Source organism: Aquarana catesbeiana, linkage group LG01 (genome assembly GCF_042186555.1).
Source record: "Aquarana catesbeiana isolate 2022-GZ linkage group LG01, ASM4218655v1, whole genome shotgun sequence".
In the NCBI taxonomy this organism is placed as follows: domain Eukaryota; kingdom Metazoa; phylum Chordata; class Amphibia; order Anura; family Ranidae; genus Aquarana; species Aquarana catesbeiana.
This window is the reverse complement of record NC_133324.1, coordinates 80,637,687-80,650,757: the sequence shown is the minus strand read 5'-3', so window position 1 is coordinate 80,650,757 and position 13,071 is coordinate 80,637,687. Positions and strand designations below refer to the sequence as shown.

At 42.8% G+C, this 13,071-nt stretch overlaps 1 protein-coding gene across 1 annotated transcript in view; it reads left to right on the top strand.

Moving 5' to 3' along the window:
• SLC45A2 (solute carrier family 45 member 2) overlaps positions 1-13,071 on the top strand; it is a 252,368-nt gene that overhangs the window by 196,744 nt on the left and 42,553 nt on the right. The window lies entirely within an intron of this gene.

The following is a 13,071-nucleotide window of genomic DNA, read 5'->3' as shown; positions in this document are numbered from 1 at the left end:
TAGAGAGCAGGAGATCTTGGGAGGAACGAAGGAAATAATTAGGTTGGTGATATAGCTGGGGGCCAAGTTGTGGAGGGCTTTTTAAGTTATTGTTCGCATTTTGAATTTAATTTATTGGGTGAGTGGCAGCCAATTTAGGGATTGACACAAGAGATATAGCATTTTCCTTGCATGTGATTGGGTATTCTTTGCAAAACTGAAATTCCACCACATTCACTAAGCTCTGGGGAAAATTCCCTTGCAATGTGAAACTTCCCTTGGAAAATGAGCAGACTTTTTGCCATTTAATAAATCAACTCTTTTACACCACAATGACCTAACCCACTTTTTTCTCTGCTTCAAAACCAAATCTTACAGCTGGCACTTGAATGCCGGGTGCCAGAAAACTATCAGAGCTGCAGGAATGAGAGATTGCCACACACTATTGTTGCCACTACAGTCCAAGTTTATTCCATAGAGCAACTACAATCAATATAACCGTCCCATCCATAGGGCCGCCCCCTCTAACGTATTTTGCCCGATGTCCTATTTGGTGAAACCTGTTATAGAGGGTTGGCCCTATTGTGGGGACTGGTGGTGTGTCTACTGTTGTGCGGTTTGTGGTTGCTCTGTGGCAATAAGCTTGGACTATAGTGGCGAGTGTGACACCGGTGTGCAGGAGTCTCTCATTCTGTTATGTCATGTTTTTGTTGTTGACTCTGTCTCTGTTGAGTAGATTCCTTTTTCGTCCTTGTGCCATCAGGACAGGAAGTGGTGATAAATCACTAGCATTAGAGATACAGGCAGGAATAAAGACCAATAAATTATGGGAGGGAAAGAACAGTTTTTGCCTAAACTTGATCAATATTTTTCTTAATCTACCTACCATTGTTTATTGATGTCACGTTTTCATAAAAATGAATGGCTTCTAAATGATTAAAAAAGAAAAGCTGAAGTACTATGAAAAAATCTTGTTATACAAAAATAGCACAAATCCCCATATGTTTTCCTTTAAACATGTATGTTTATATTCATAAATCATGGTCTGTCAATACATTTTTTTTTATACAGTACTTGTATCGTATGGATACCCAGAGCAGTAATTACAGAAGTCACCGAAGTGAATTAATAATTCTCCACTGAGAAGAAATACGGAATCTAATTTTTGGCTATAAGCCAGAAATTGTATTATTGTTCATTCGATCAATGAAAAACTTGCAAAAAGATTTTCTATCGCAGAAAAGTATACAGAATAGTATAAATAGTCTTCATCCATGAATATAGAATAGCAAAATGTTCAGTTCACACAATTGTATATAACAGTGAGCAATCATGATCAGGCAATCTGTCAAATAATAGGTTATCATAACAGTACAATATGGATCAGTAACTGAGAGTTTAGTGATGTTGGTATTCATGGCTTGAATTCAGTCCAAGGCAAGTGGTTAGTCATTTCAATAACATAATGCAGCACATAAGTGATAACAAAGTTGTTTTTACAGGCAGCAGAATTCCACACTGGTCACGGTCACATTGGCTATTGCTATTCTGCAGCAAACAGTAGTCACGATATGAGCAGCCACCATCAAGTGTACACAGTTCGTGAGCTTTGGTCTACTAAGAAATTCAGTTGAAGCTAATGTATATTCATGATGGCTGAAGGAAAGCGACGATTTTGTATAACAAATATTTTTCTACTTTCTTGACCTATGGGTGAGATACAGTTAGGTCCATATATATTTGGACACAGGCACAATTTTAATTTTTTCAGGTATTTACCAAAACATATTCAAGCTATAGTTATATAATTGATATGGGCCGAAAGTGCACACTCTCAGGTTTAATTTGAGGGTATGTACATCCAAAATGGAGGAAGGGTTTAGGAATTACAGCTCTTAATAATAGCCATCCCCCTTTTTTAAGGGACCAAATTGGACAACTGAATCAAAAGCTGTTTCATGGCCAGGTGTGGGCTACTCCTTCATTATTTCATCAATTAAACAGGTAAAAGGTCTGGAGTTGATTCTAAGTGTAGTATTTGCATTTGGAATCTATTGCTGTGAACCTACATCATGCGTTCAAAGTAGCTGTCCATGTAAGTGAAACAGGCCACTGTAAGGCTTCAAAAATGAAACAAATCCATCAAAGAGATAGCAGCAACATTAGGAGTGGCCAAATCAACAGTTTGGTAAATTCTGAGGAAAGAAGAATGCACTTGTGAGTTCAGCAACATAAAAAGACCTGAACGGCCACGGAAGACAACAGTGGTGGATGATCGCAGGATCCTCTCTATGGTAAAGAAAAACCCATTCAAATCATCCAGACATGTGAAGGACACTCTCCAGGAGGTGGGCGTATCATTGTCAAAGTCTTTAATCTAAGGAAGACTTCACAAGTTCGAATACAGAGGGTTCACCACAAGGTGCAAACCATTCATAAGCCTGAAGAATAAAAAAGCCAGAGTAGACTTTGCCAAAAAACATCTAAAAAAGCCAGACCAGTTCTGGAAAAGCATTCTTTGGATGGATGAAACTAAGATCAATCTATACCAGAATGACGGGAAGAAAATGTGTGGATAAGGCTTGGAACAGCTCATAATCCAAAGCACACAACCTCATCTGTAAAACATGGTGGAGGCAGTGTGATGCCATGGGCATGCATGTCTTCCAGTGGCACTGGATCATTGGTGTTTATTGATGATGTGACAAAAGACATAAACGGCCGGATGAATTCTGCAGTGTTTAGAGATATAATGTCAGCCCAGATTTAGCCAAATGCAGCAAAGTTGATTGGACGGTACTTCACAGTACAGATGGAAAATGATCCAAAACACTGCAAAAGCAAACCAGGATTGCTCTGTTTGGCAATTTAAAACCAGAAACCTATATTTCCTCTCCTGTACTTAAACCCAATAGTGAAAGGTCCTCACCCCCAGCTGTTCATAATACGAGAACACCCCCCGATGCTTCATACTGAATTATTGCAAACTCTCAGTGCTTACAAAAACATAAATAAATGTTATCATGTAAATTAGTGTAGCATAATAGTCCAATGAAAAATCAGCGATGGTTCACAAAGTCCAATGTATTGACTTCTTCTATGTGAATATTCTTTAAAAAAAAAACTGTCCCCATAGTGAGATAAGAATCTGTAATCAGTGCTACCATCTCTGTGCTTAATACTCCCTAGATCAGTGATAGTGAACCTTGGCACCCCAGATGTTTTGGAACTACATTTCCCATGATGCTCAACTACATTGCAAAGTGCATGAGCATCATGGGAAATGTAATTCCAAAACATATGGAGTGCCAAGGTTTGCCATCACTGCCCTAGATAGATGAAAGTCTTACCAGATAGTTATGACCTCTTTAACTACTTCCAGTCCGGGCCTTTTCTGGCACTTTTTGTTCACATCTAACAATCCAGTATTTTTTTGCTAGAAAATTACTTGGAACCCCCAAATATATATAATATATATATATTTTTTTTTTTTTTTTTTTTTTAAGCAGAGGCCCTAAAGAATAAATTGTTTGTCGCACAGTATTTGCGCAGCGGTTTTTCAAATACAATTTATTTTAAGAAAAAATATGCTTTTTTTTTATTTTAATGCAAAAAAAACTACAATATTTAACCCAATTGTTTTCTAAGGTATAAAAAACATGAAGTTATGCCAAGTAAATGGATACCAAATATGTGCCGCTTTAAAAAATGCACACGCCCGTGTAACGGTGACAAGTGACGTACATTTTACTGTCCATAGGCGATGCTTTTAAAAGCCTTTACAGGTTACCACTTTAGATTTACAGAGGTGGTCTGGTGCTAGAATTACTGCCCATAATCTGATGTTCATGGTGATACCTCACATGTGTGAAATGATACGTGTGTGTGTGTGAGACCAAAGTGCATATTCGCCTTTGCGTGCAAGCATGGGAGGATAGGGGAACTTAAATTTTTATCTATTTTTAATTATTTTTTATTTTTACACTGTTGCTTTAATTTTTTTAATCACTTTTATTGCTGTCACAAGGAATGTAAATAGCCTTGTGTAGCGCCCTGGGGTTTAGTCAGGAAGCTCCTTACAAATTTACTTGCCAAGAGTAGTTATCTTGGTCGATTGATAGAGATCTATTGATTTCTCCCTAGGTTCGGCATTGTTGCACTTTTCTCTTCTACCACTAGGTGGCCAGGAACTTGGTGGTACTAGATATGAGAAGGGCAAGCCATGGTCATGTTATGGGTAAATGGGCTATCTCAGCCAATGGGCAGGGGTATTCTTGAATCCCTTGGTCTGCTGGGAGAACCTATATATTTGGGTGAGGTCAGGTGATCTATGTTCTGTAAGGAGGGTGGGGGGGGATGGAGCGCTGGCAGAAGCTGCTAGTGAGATATATACACAATAATAATGGTGAAAATTCAGTTTGTGTTTGGAAACTTAATCCATTTTCCTCCGGATCCAGACCTGTGTTCAAGGTTCTGGTGGATGTTGAAAGTGGCAGCCAGCTCAGGAGAGCAGAAGAGACTCTATGGTATGAGAAGAAGGAAGAGAGAGCAGCACCGCTCTAAGCTTGATAAGTTAGTTAAGAAAGCTTTAATATGCTTTAAAAATAAACTCACATTTGAGCAGTGTTATACAGGCATTGGTAGTTGTGGTTCTTTAAGCAGTACTGGATATTCCCTCGGTTCCAGCTAGGCAGCAGTGATAGGTCAGTCCTCGGCCGCCCCGGTGGCGTCTGTAGCTCTAAGGCTGGAGATTCTCATAGCAGGCATGTCAGCAGGGCACGTCGGCAGGAATCGCCAGGTGCTTGAGAACAGGGGGCGTGGCTAGAGCGCTCATGTTCAGAACATGTGTACTCCTTCGTCAGGCGTGTGATTTGGCCATCATCGGCAAGGTTTATGTAGAGAAAAGGGGAGGGGAATGGGGGGGTGACAGGAAATGCAAGGTGCAGCAGACCAGTGCTAGTCTCAAGGCGTGGATCGTTCACAGATCAGTTTAACCATCATATACAAAAGAACTTATGTCTGGTAAGAAATATAAAAACATATCTATACATATATGTACACAACACAGGACTATATATATATATATATATATATAGGAATATATATATATTTTAGAGAGAGACATTTTTTTTATTTTATAAATATAAAGATGATAATGATGAATAATAGAGCAAAAATAAAGATAAACATCGAATTAGAAATAAAAATAGAAAAGAAAGACAACTGTACCCATTTAGAGGACTATACCGAACAGAGCGATCTCTTCAAGAAGAAGTTCCTTGAAAAGGGCTATCCTGCCCCCTCAATTGAGGGCGCTTATAACCATTTTCTGAGTGAAGCACCCAGACCCAACCACCATCAGTCCACCTCATCCTCCCAGACACTCAGATTCATCACCCAGTTCCACACACAGCATAAAAAGAGGGAACACATTTTCCAAAACCATTGAGACATACTACAAGAAGATCCCCACCTTCAAAACAGCCTTAGCGATGTACCAAAAATCACATATAGAAAGGCCCAAAACATAAGAAAAATAGCACCCAGCAAATTAAAATCCTGTAAACCCAAATTAACATCAACCCTCACCTTTCTAGACATAAAGGGAATGTACCAATGCCGCAAGTTTACCTGTTTAACCTGCAAATTTGTCCACTATAGATAAAAACAATTCACCACAAAAGGCAAAACATATCCCCTTGGTGAATTCTTTAACTGCTCAACAGAATTTATGGTATATCGCCTCTCTTGCCCCTGCAGCCTGCTTTATGTAGGCCGCACCATCAGAACCTTACAAAAAAGGATTGGAGAACATAGACGCTCCATTGAAGAAAAAAGAGACGTCACTATCCCAAGACATTTACTGAATTCCATCAGGGCTCCACCAATGTGCTACAGGTCTGGGTTGTGGAGACCATCCCAGATAGTTTCCCTCGAGTCAAACTCATTAATCGTCTGTGCGAGAGGGAAACTTTCTGGCTCTACACCCTAGATATTTTAAAGCCTGGTGGCTTAAACAAGGGTATTGAAATCCATCCATCTATTAATATATACTGGTACCCACAGACCCGTCCATCCCAATCATTGCCATTCCCTATAACCTACCACCAGCACTCACCCCATCGCTAGATTAACCCACGATTTCCTCCCCTCTCATTCTACCCCTTCCATTTCTGCCCCCCTTCTATCTCCTCCATTATCGCTACGAGCCCAAGGGCCACTCAGTCATCTTTGCCACAGAAAGCAAGTATAGCAATAATATGTGCGGTCAAACATTCGCATGTGCTTGCGCTTTATGCACGTGCCCGCGTTTTGATTGTTGTTTACATAGTTTCTGCATAATGACTCAATTTTCTTATGGGTACAGGTCTGCGCATGCGCACACATAGATATGCATATGTGTGGATGTTTTTGGATACCTCCAAATCAGTGCGTTTGTCCTGCTCATAATTAGTTATAAACTAAAATTCCCACAAAAAACAAACCCCGTATACTGATTAAATTTCCTGGCACCGCCCCTCTTTCCCCTTTTCTCTACATAAACCTTGCCAAGGATGGCCGAATCACATGCCTGACGGAGTAGGCATGCTCCAAACGCGAGCGCTCTAGCCACGCCCCCTGTTCTCAAGCACCTGACGATTCCTGCCGACGTGCCCTGCTGACGTGCCTGCTGTGAGAATCTCCAGCTTCGGAGCTACGGACACCACCGGAGCGACCGAGGACTGACCTAACACTGCTGCCCAGCTGGAACCGAGGGAATATCCAGGACCGCTTAAAGAACCACAACTATTAATGCCTGTACAACACTGCTCAAGTGTGAGTCTATTTTTAAAGCATATTAAAGCTTTCTTAACTAACTTATTACACTTAGAGTGACGCTGCTCTTTCTTTCTTCGTTCTATGTTCTGTGCCACCTAGACGGCTGTCTGGGTGGACATGTGTCATAGCCCCGGGCTGCTAGAATGGAGATTGGGACTATCTCAGGGGCATCTGGCTGCCAGGCTGTGTGAAGGCCTATCCAGAAGTAAGAGGTCAGCAAAGAGTTGGGGCTGTTGCTTGCAGTCCAACCAAAAGTGACGGTTCTGTCGGCCAGAGAACCTGTCAGTGGTTGGAGGTAGAAGGAAAGCTGTCGCTACAAAGGGACCAACCACCTTTACCAGGGACCACAGTGAGTAACTGAAGAAAGCACCGGAACCATATTCTCACAGAACGGGCACGGTGGAGAATCGGAAAACTTCAGACGGTGATCAAGTCAGGGACCCAACCAGTGGAGGTGATGCTTGCAGAGCAGCCTTGTGAGTCAAGCAGGGGTGAAGCTTGAGAAGTATCTGGAGTGCCAAGCTAGGGACCCAGCAGAGAAGCGGGGGTGAAGCTTGAGGGAGATACCACCGCCAACCTTGGAGGAGCTCAAGGCTCTCAGAGTCAGTGAGTCAGAGTGGAACCAAACGGACTGTTATGTTTGAGTTAGGAACTGTTAAAGACTGTTACCATAGGAGGAGATAGCATTCCTGCATGTGCAGAAGTGTCGACTTGCCGTGGTCTTTCCCTGCATTGCTGTCCTTCTATTGAAGTCTCGGAGTCTGCCAATTGAATCTCTATCTACTTAAGGGTGTCCTGCCCCTAATCCTCTTTCCCCCAAAAATACAAAAAGGACTGTCAAAGAAATAAAACCCCTTTTACATCCAAGAAGTGTCTGGCGCCCAATGATTTTCACCATTTTTGCACCCACTATGCCTCACAACCCACTACATATTGAAGGATGTCAGCTATCTTTGGCTTTGAAGGTCCTCATTAGACTGGACAAGGCTGGAGACCTTGCTACACTTGTGACAGCAATAGGCATGTGACAGGTACTCTTTATCTAGAGATCTGGGGTCGTAAGCGTTGGTTTTGTTGTAAGTGCTGGGAGTTTGGTAATACTTTCCCACCAAAGCCCGAAGCTGTTTGTAGCATTGTGTAGAAAACAAGTATTTAATATTTTTGCTATTGCAACCTTATAAATCTTTTTACATTAAAATACTGCCACTATATACCTTTTTGGATAATCTGTATACCACGGTAACCTGATGAACTGCACTGTTTCTCCAGTGCTGAGAGTTCAGGTAGGAGGAGATTTCCACTACAGCTTATATACATGGCCACATGTGTGATGTCAATATCATGTGACCTGGCTAGCTCTGAGAACAAGTAAATGTTCTTTCCAGCATAAAAGACACAACTGAGCATGTGCAGGTCGGCTACCCTGCCTGTGTTAGCTGGCCTTCCCTAGATAGACGGGGGGGGGGGGCGTAAGGGGGGGAGAATCTGTGCATACAGGATAAAACAGCCTTTTTACACAATGCAGAGGATTAACCCCTTAGGTTCCACAGTGAGTATAACAGGCATGCTATGCTGCATATACAGACTGATTTTACTGTTGTGGGTTTAGTAACATTTTAAGGCCACTGGAGGGAGTTTGTCAGAGCTCGTCCTCGCTGAGTTCTGGTTAAAATCTACATAACAGAGCTTCCAGGGTTGAATGCACAGTTTCTTTACAGGTATATTTACCTCCAATATTACAAGGCAGCCTATTTTGTTGGGGACCTGGAATGGGCATATTTTCAAAACAGGTTGATGGGTGGTTCTAAGTCGACCTACTTAATGGCACCATAACTGGATGTATTTAGGGATCTATGGGTGTATGTCTCCACCTCTCCTGTTATGTCTGCTACCTTCTGTGTCCCAAAATGTTGGTCTCCTGTAACTCCTCATTACTGGGTGGCTATTTTCAATTTCTGTTCCAGGTTTTTATTGCAGTCTGTGTCCTCAATGGGAAGATCACCATCTCTGTGTCCTATCTCGGGTACATAAAGAGATGGGAAATCCAAAATGTTTGGATTGTCACAGAAAAAAGAGGTTTACAAGGAAAACTTTCAGTGGAAAAACAAGTTCTGGTGAAAACTGGAAAGGCCTCGTTGATATTTGGTGGTGTGTTGAAGAAAGTGAATAATTTCTGCCACTGACACCAACGATGACTGACAAAAATGTTGGGACAATATTCCTCCCACTGATACCAGTGATTGGTTTCTAGTCCTCCCACTAATTCCATTATTAGGGTACTATTCCTCCTCCTCCTGACTACAGGTACTATGTAATTTATTTACTCACACTTGACCACTAAACCTGAGGAATTGATTTAATCCCACTAAATCTAGGACATTTTCTACCCCCTTCCACCCCACTGGCCACAATCTCCCCCCAAAGTCTGAAAGTCTGAGACTGTGAACTGGCCTACATTTTTAAAGCTTGGAGACCCCTTTTTTAACCAATAATTTTTTGGCGTATTCATTCTTTGTGGCCCAGGTAACTTGCTTCATTGCAGGGATGTGTCCTTCGCCTGCATATCTTATATTAAGGTGTTCCTCTTTCCCATATACGAAAGTTGGGAGCCGACATGCAAATTGAATTTCCAGAGATATTAGAAGATATTAAAGCCGAAAGGGATGACTGCTAGAAAAGTCTCCTTCTCATGCCCTCATGACACCTGTTGGTCCAATGTAGGATCCTGTACATTATCCTTATGTAGCCATGCCCCCGTAGGGGTTGCTGAATGTTTTGTGGTTCACCTGTCACCCTGCCCAGTCCAGCACTCATTTCTCAGTCACTCAGAGATGTGGAACAGTCAGAACTTTTTTGTTTTTTATTTTATTGAGGGGATTTAACTTGGATGGGGTAAGGGAAATGGGATGCCCATCAGAATTGACAAACTTGCTTGGGACGACTATATACACCCCAGTAGATACAATCCATCCCTCCTCCAGCACATCGCTTCCTCTCTAATCTTCAGGTACAGCTAGCACAAAGTGGTTAGGCCTGACACTGGCACAGCCAGACCTTTAGCAATTGCACTTTGCCCCTATGGTGTAGTAAAATAGAAAGTCTCTGGTGCTATCTATCCTAACACGCAGCTACTGAGCCCAGTAACCCATCTTCAGGCCCTGTCAGCCCTCCCGGCTGCAGCTGCCCTTCTCCACTGCCCCTTTCATCACAGTCCACTCTTCTGGTTCTGCACCCATCTCAGACTACAAGCTCCCAGCCCCCTCAGGTGTGCCTCCCCAGTCCTCCTGGCTGTGCTTCACGCATCAGCCCTCCTGGCTGTGACCAGTTGTACTCCCTGGAGTCTCTTAGCAGTGCTCTCTCCCATTGTCCTCTTTGCTATCCCATATGCCTCCAGTCCAGGACCTCTTCACGTGTTCTTGAAGTTAATCCTGACTGCACCCGAGCCCAGGCCCAAGGTCACAACCCCCCCCAGACTGGGGAGCTCCCCCAAGGCCCTGACAGTTTCCACACACTCTTAGTCCAGCTCTTCCACCCGACAACTCTTCCCTAGCTGGGCTCAACCCATAGGTATTTTAGGAGGTTTGCTTCCTGTCATTCCAGGTTGGGAATTGGTCAGGGCTCCTCAGAATACCCCAGGCAGCTCCATCTGTCCTCTCCTACTCTCTTCAGAATCTTCTGGAAAGAAGAGGAAGGTCTCAGTGATGCTGCATGTGAGTCACCAGCTGCTACCCTGGGCCACTCCCAGCCCAGATCAAGACAAACAGGCCTGGTGGCCAGACAGGCCTGCCTAAATTTACCTAACTTTAGCCAAAAATCCTCACTCTAGCACCTACCTACCTAGAGGGTGCTACACTTACCTTTGCTTGTTCCAGGTAATTCCCATTGTATGAGGTTGATTGAAGTATGAGTTAGTACACCTACCCGCTAACAGCCACAACAGGAATCTCTGATACCTGCCGCTACTATTCACACGAGCCCTAATCACCAATGTGAATGTCAATGTTTAAGGGGCACCAGCTGTTAGTGCTTTGCCTTCTTTGAACATTTTTATTGCTAATATATAGTACATTATTAGAAGTGGACTTTAAAGTGAACCTGACATTCTCTAAAAATTTCTAAGGGAACAAAACATGCCTAAGTTGTTAAGGCACCTAGTCCTAAGGACTAGTTAAAGCTTATCAGGCAGCCACGGAGTAGTCCTTATGCAGCAGTTCTGTAAAATAAATCGGAGTCCCGACCTCGGCTTCTATATTAGTCAGTAGTAAGGCAGGGGTAAGTAATAAGTAAGACCGAGTGCAGTGGTCAATGATTAAGGAAAATGTCAGCAGTATGTAATACAGAGGGTACAAATCATTGGCCCACACACAGTCACAGGCAGCCCCTCTCTTGTCCATCTTGCCCCCCTTGCCCCAGGTTCACATCCTCACAGATGCACACAGGCAGCCCCTCAGTTTTGTGTCCATCATGCACCCCCCCCCCCCCCTCATCTTACTAGCAGACAAGCAAAACATAATCAGTATCGTACAAAAACGGTCGACCGAGGAAGGATTGTACGATATTCGGATCATGTGTACACTACTTTCGACAGCCGATCACGACCGTTCAGCCGATATTATTCGATTGGACATACCCGAAAATTTTCCTCGTACGATTCCGGATCGTACGATTTTCATTTAGTCAGTATAGTTGTCGTCCGAAAATACAATACAAATACATTACAACACGTGACATCACTTCCGATTTTTTTTGTCTGCCGTACGAGAATTTTCGTGACTTTATTTAGCTATTCAATTTCTACTTGCGACTATTAAGCGAGAGCGGTTGTACGAACGGTCGTACGATATTCGGATCGTGTGTACAGGGCATTATGCAGGGCTCCAGACCTCCACTTCTCTATTAATTCGCTGGGGCAAGTAATTGCCAGGAACCACAGCACACAAATTACTTCATCTGTGCCCAAAAATTATCAAATAGTCCCGATGTTCCGTCAGATTAGGCGACCCATCAGATTTCGTAACGGAAGTGGCGCTCCATCGCTGCCATCTTGTTACACCCCGCACTCGCCCACAGTAAGGATAGAGTGGAAAGGGGCAAGCGGACATCTTGTTACACCCACTGTAGTTTTGCATTTTACACATACATTCAATACAGTACTTAGAACTCCTTCTAAAAGCAGCGGCAAGACTGCTGATCTCACAGGTTTGCTAATCTGACAGAAGTTGGCTGCTTTTAAAATTCAACATCGAAACAGTCAGACGGAGTTCTAAGTGCTGTATTTCACTATATAACCTCATTTTACTGTTATAAATAAGTGTAAAATGCAAAACTACAGTGGGTATAACAATATGTCCGCTTGCCCCCTTCTCACTGTATCCTTACTGTGGACGAGTGTGGGATGTAGCAAGATGGCGGCGACAAAACGTCACTTCCGTTACACATTCTGATGGGTTGCCTAATCTGACAGGACTCAGGCGAAGTAATCCTTGTGCTGTGGAAGCGGAAGCTGCTGCACAAGTTTTACTGCACTGCTGTCTGTTAAGGATTAACTAGTTCTGTTCCTTCCTCAGCCCCCAGCTGCTGCCTGATGAGCACTAGTTCTTCTGTTCCTTCCCCCGACCCCCAGCTGCCACAGTCTGATCTGAATGAATCATCTGTCCGGGTTCCAGGCAAACTGACACCTGGACTCATGGTTCAAAATTATTCAAAAATCGGACTGTCCGGATGAATCCCGGCCAGGTGACAACCCTAGTTGAACACCACTCAAGATGGTTGCTTTACTAAAAATTGGAAGTGCAAAATCTGGTGCAGCTGTGCATTGAAACCCATATGCTTCCTTTTTTTTTTTTTTTTTGTCAAAGCTTAATTGAACAAGCTGAAGTTAGAAGCCGATTGGCTACCATGCACAGCTGCACCAGATTTTGCACTCTCCAGTTTTAGTAAATCAATCCAAAGTGTATTGAAAGAAGAAAAACTTTTTTTTTTTTTTTTTTTTTGAATGAAGTAGAGAATGGGTAAAAAACCCTTATTTGCCATCCATGTTACTGTCTACTTTCTTCTTCCACTAATGTCCGTATGGTGATTGACCTCCACTTTCTATCCTGCAGCCTCTACAGGAAGTAAGAAGAAATCGCTTCAAACTACGATATTTCCAAATTTAGGATTTTATTTCTTTTCTGGTCTCCATGACCACCAGGACAAAAAGATGGAGTTAATCACACAGGCAAACAGCATAAAGTATCTTTAAAGGGTTTCCAACCCCTCCACAATCCATAA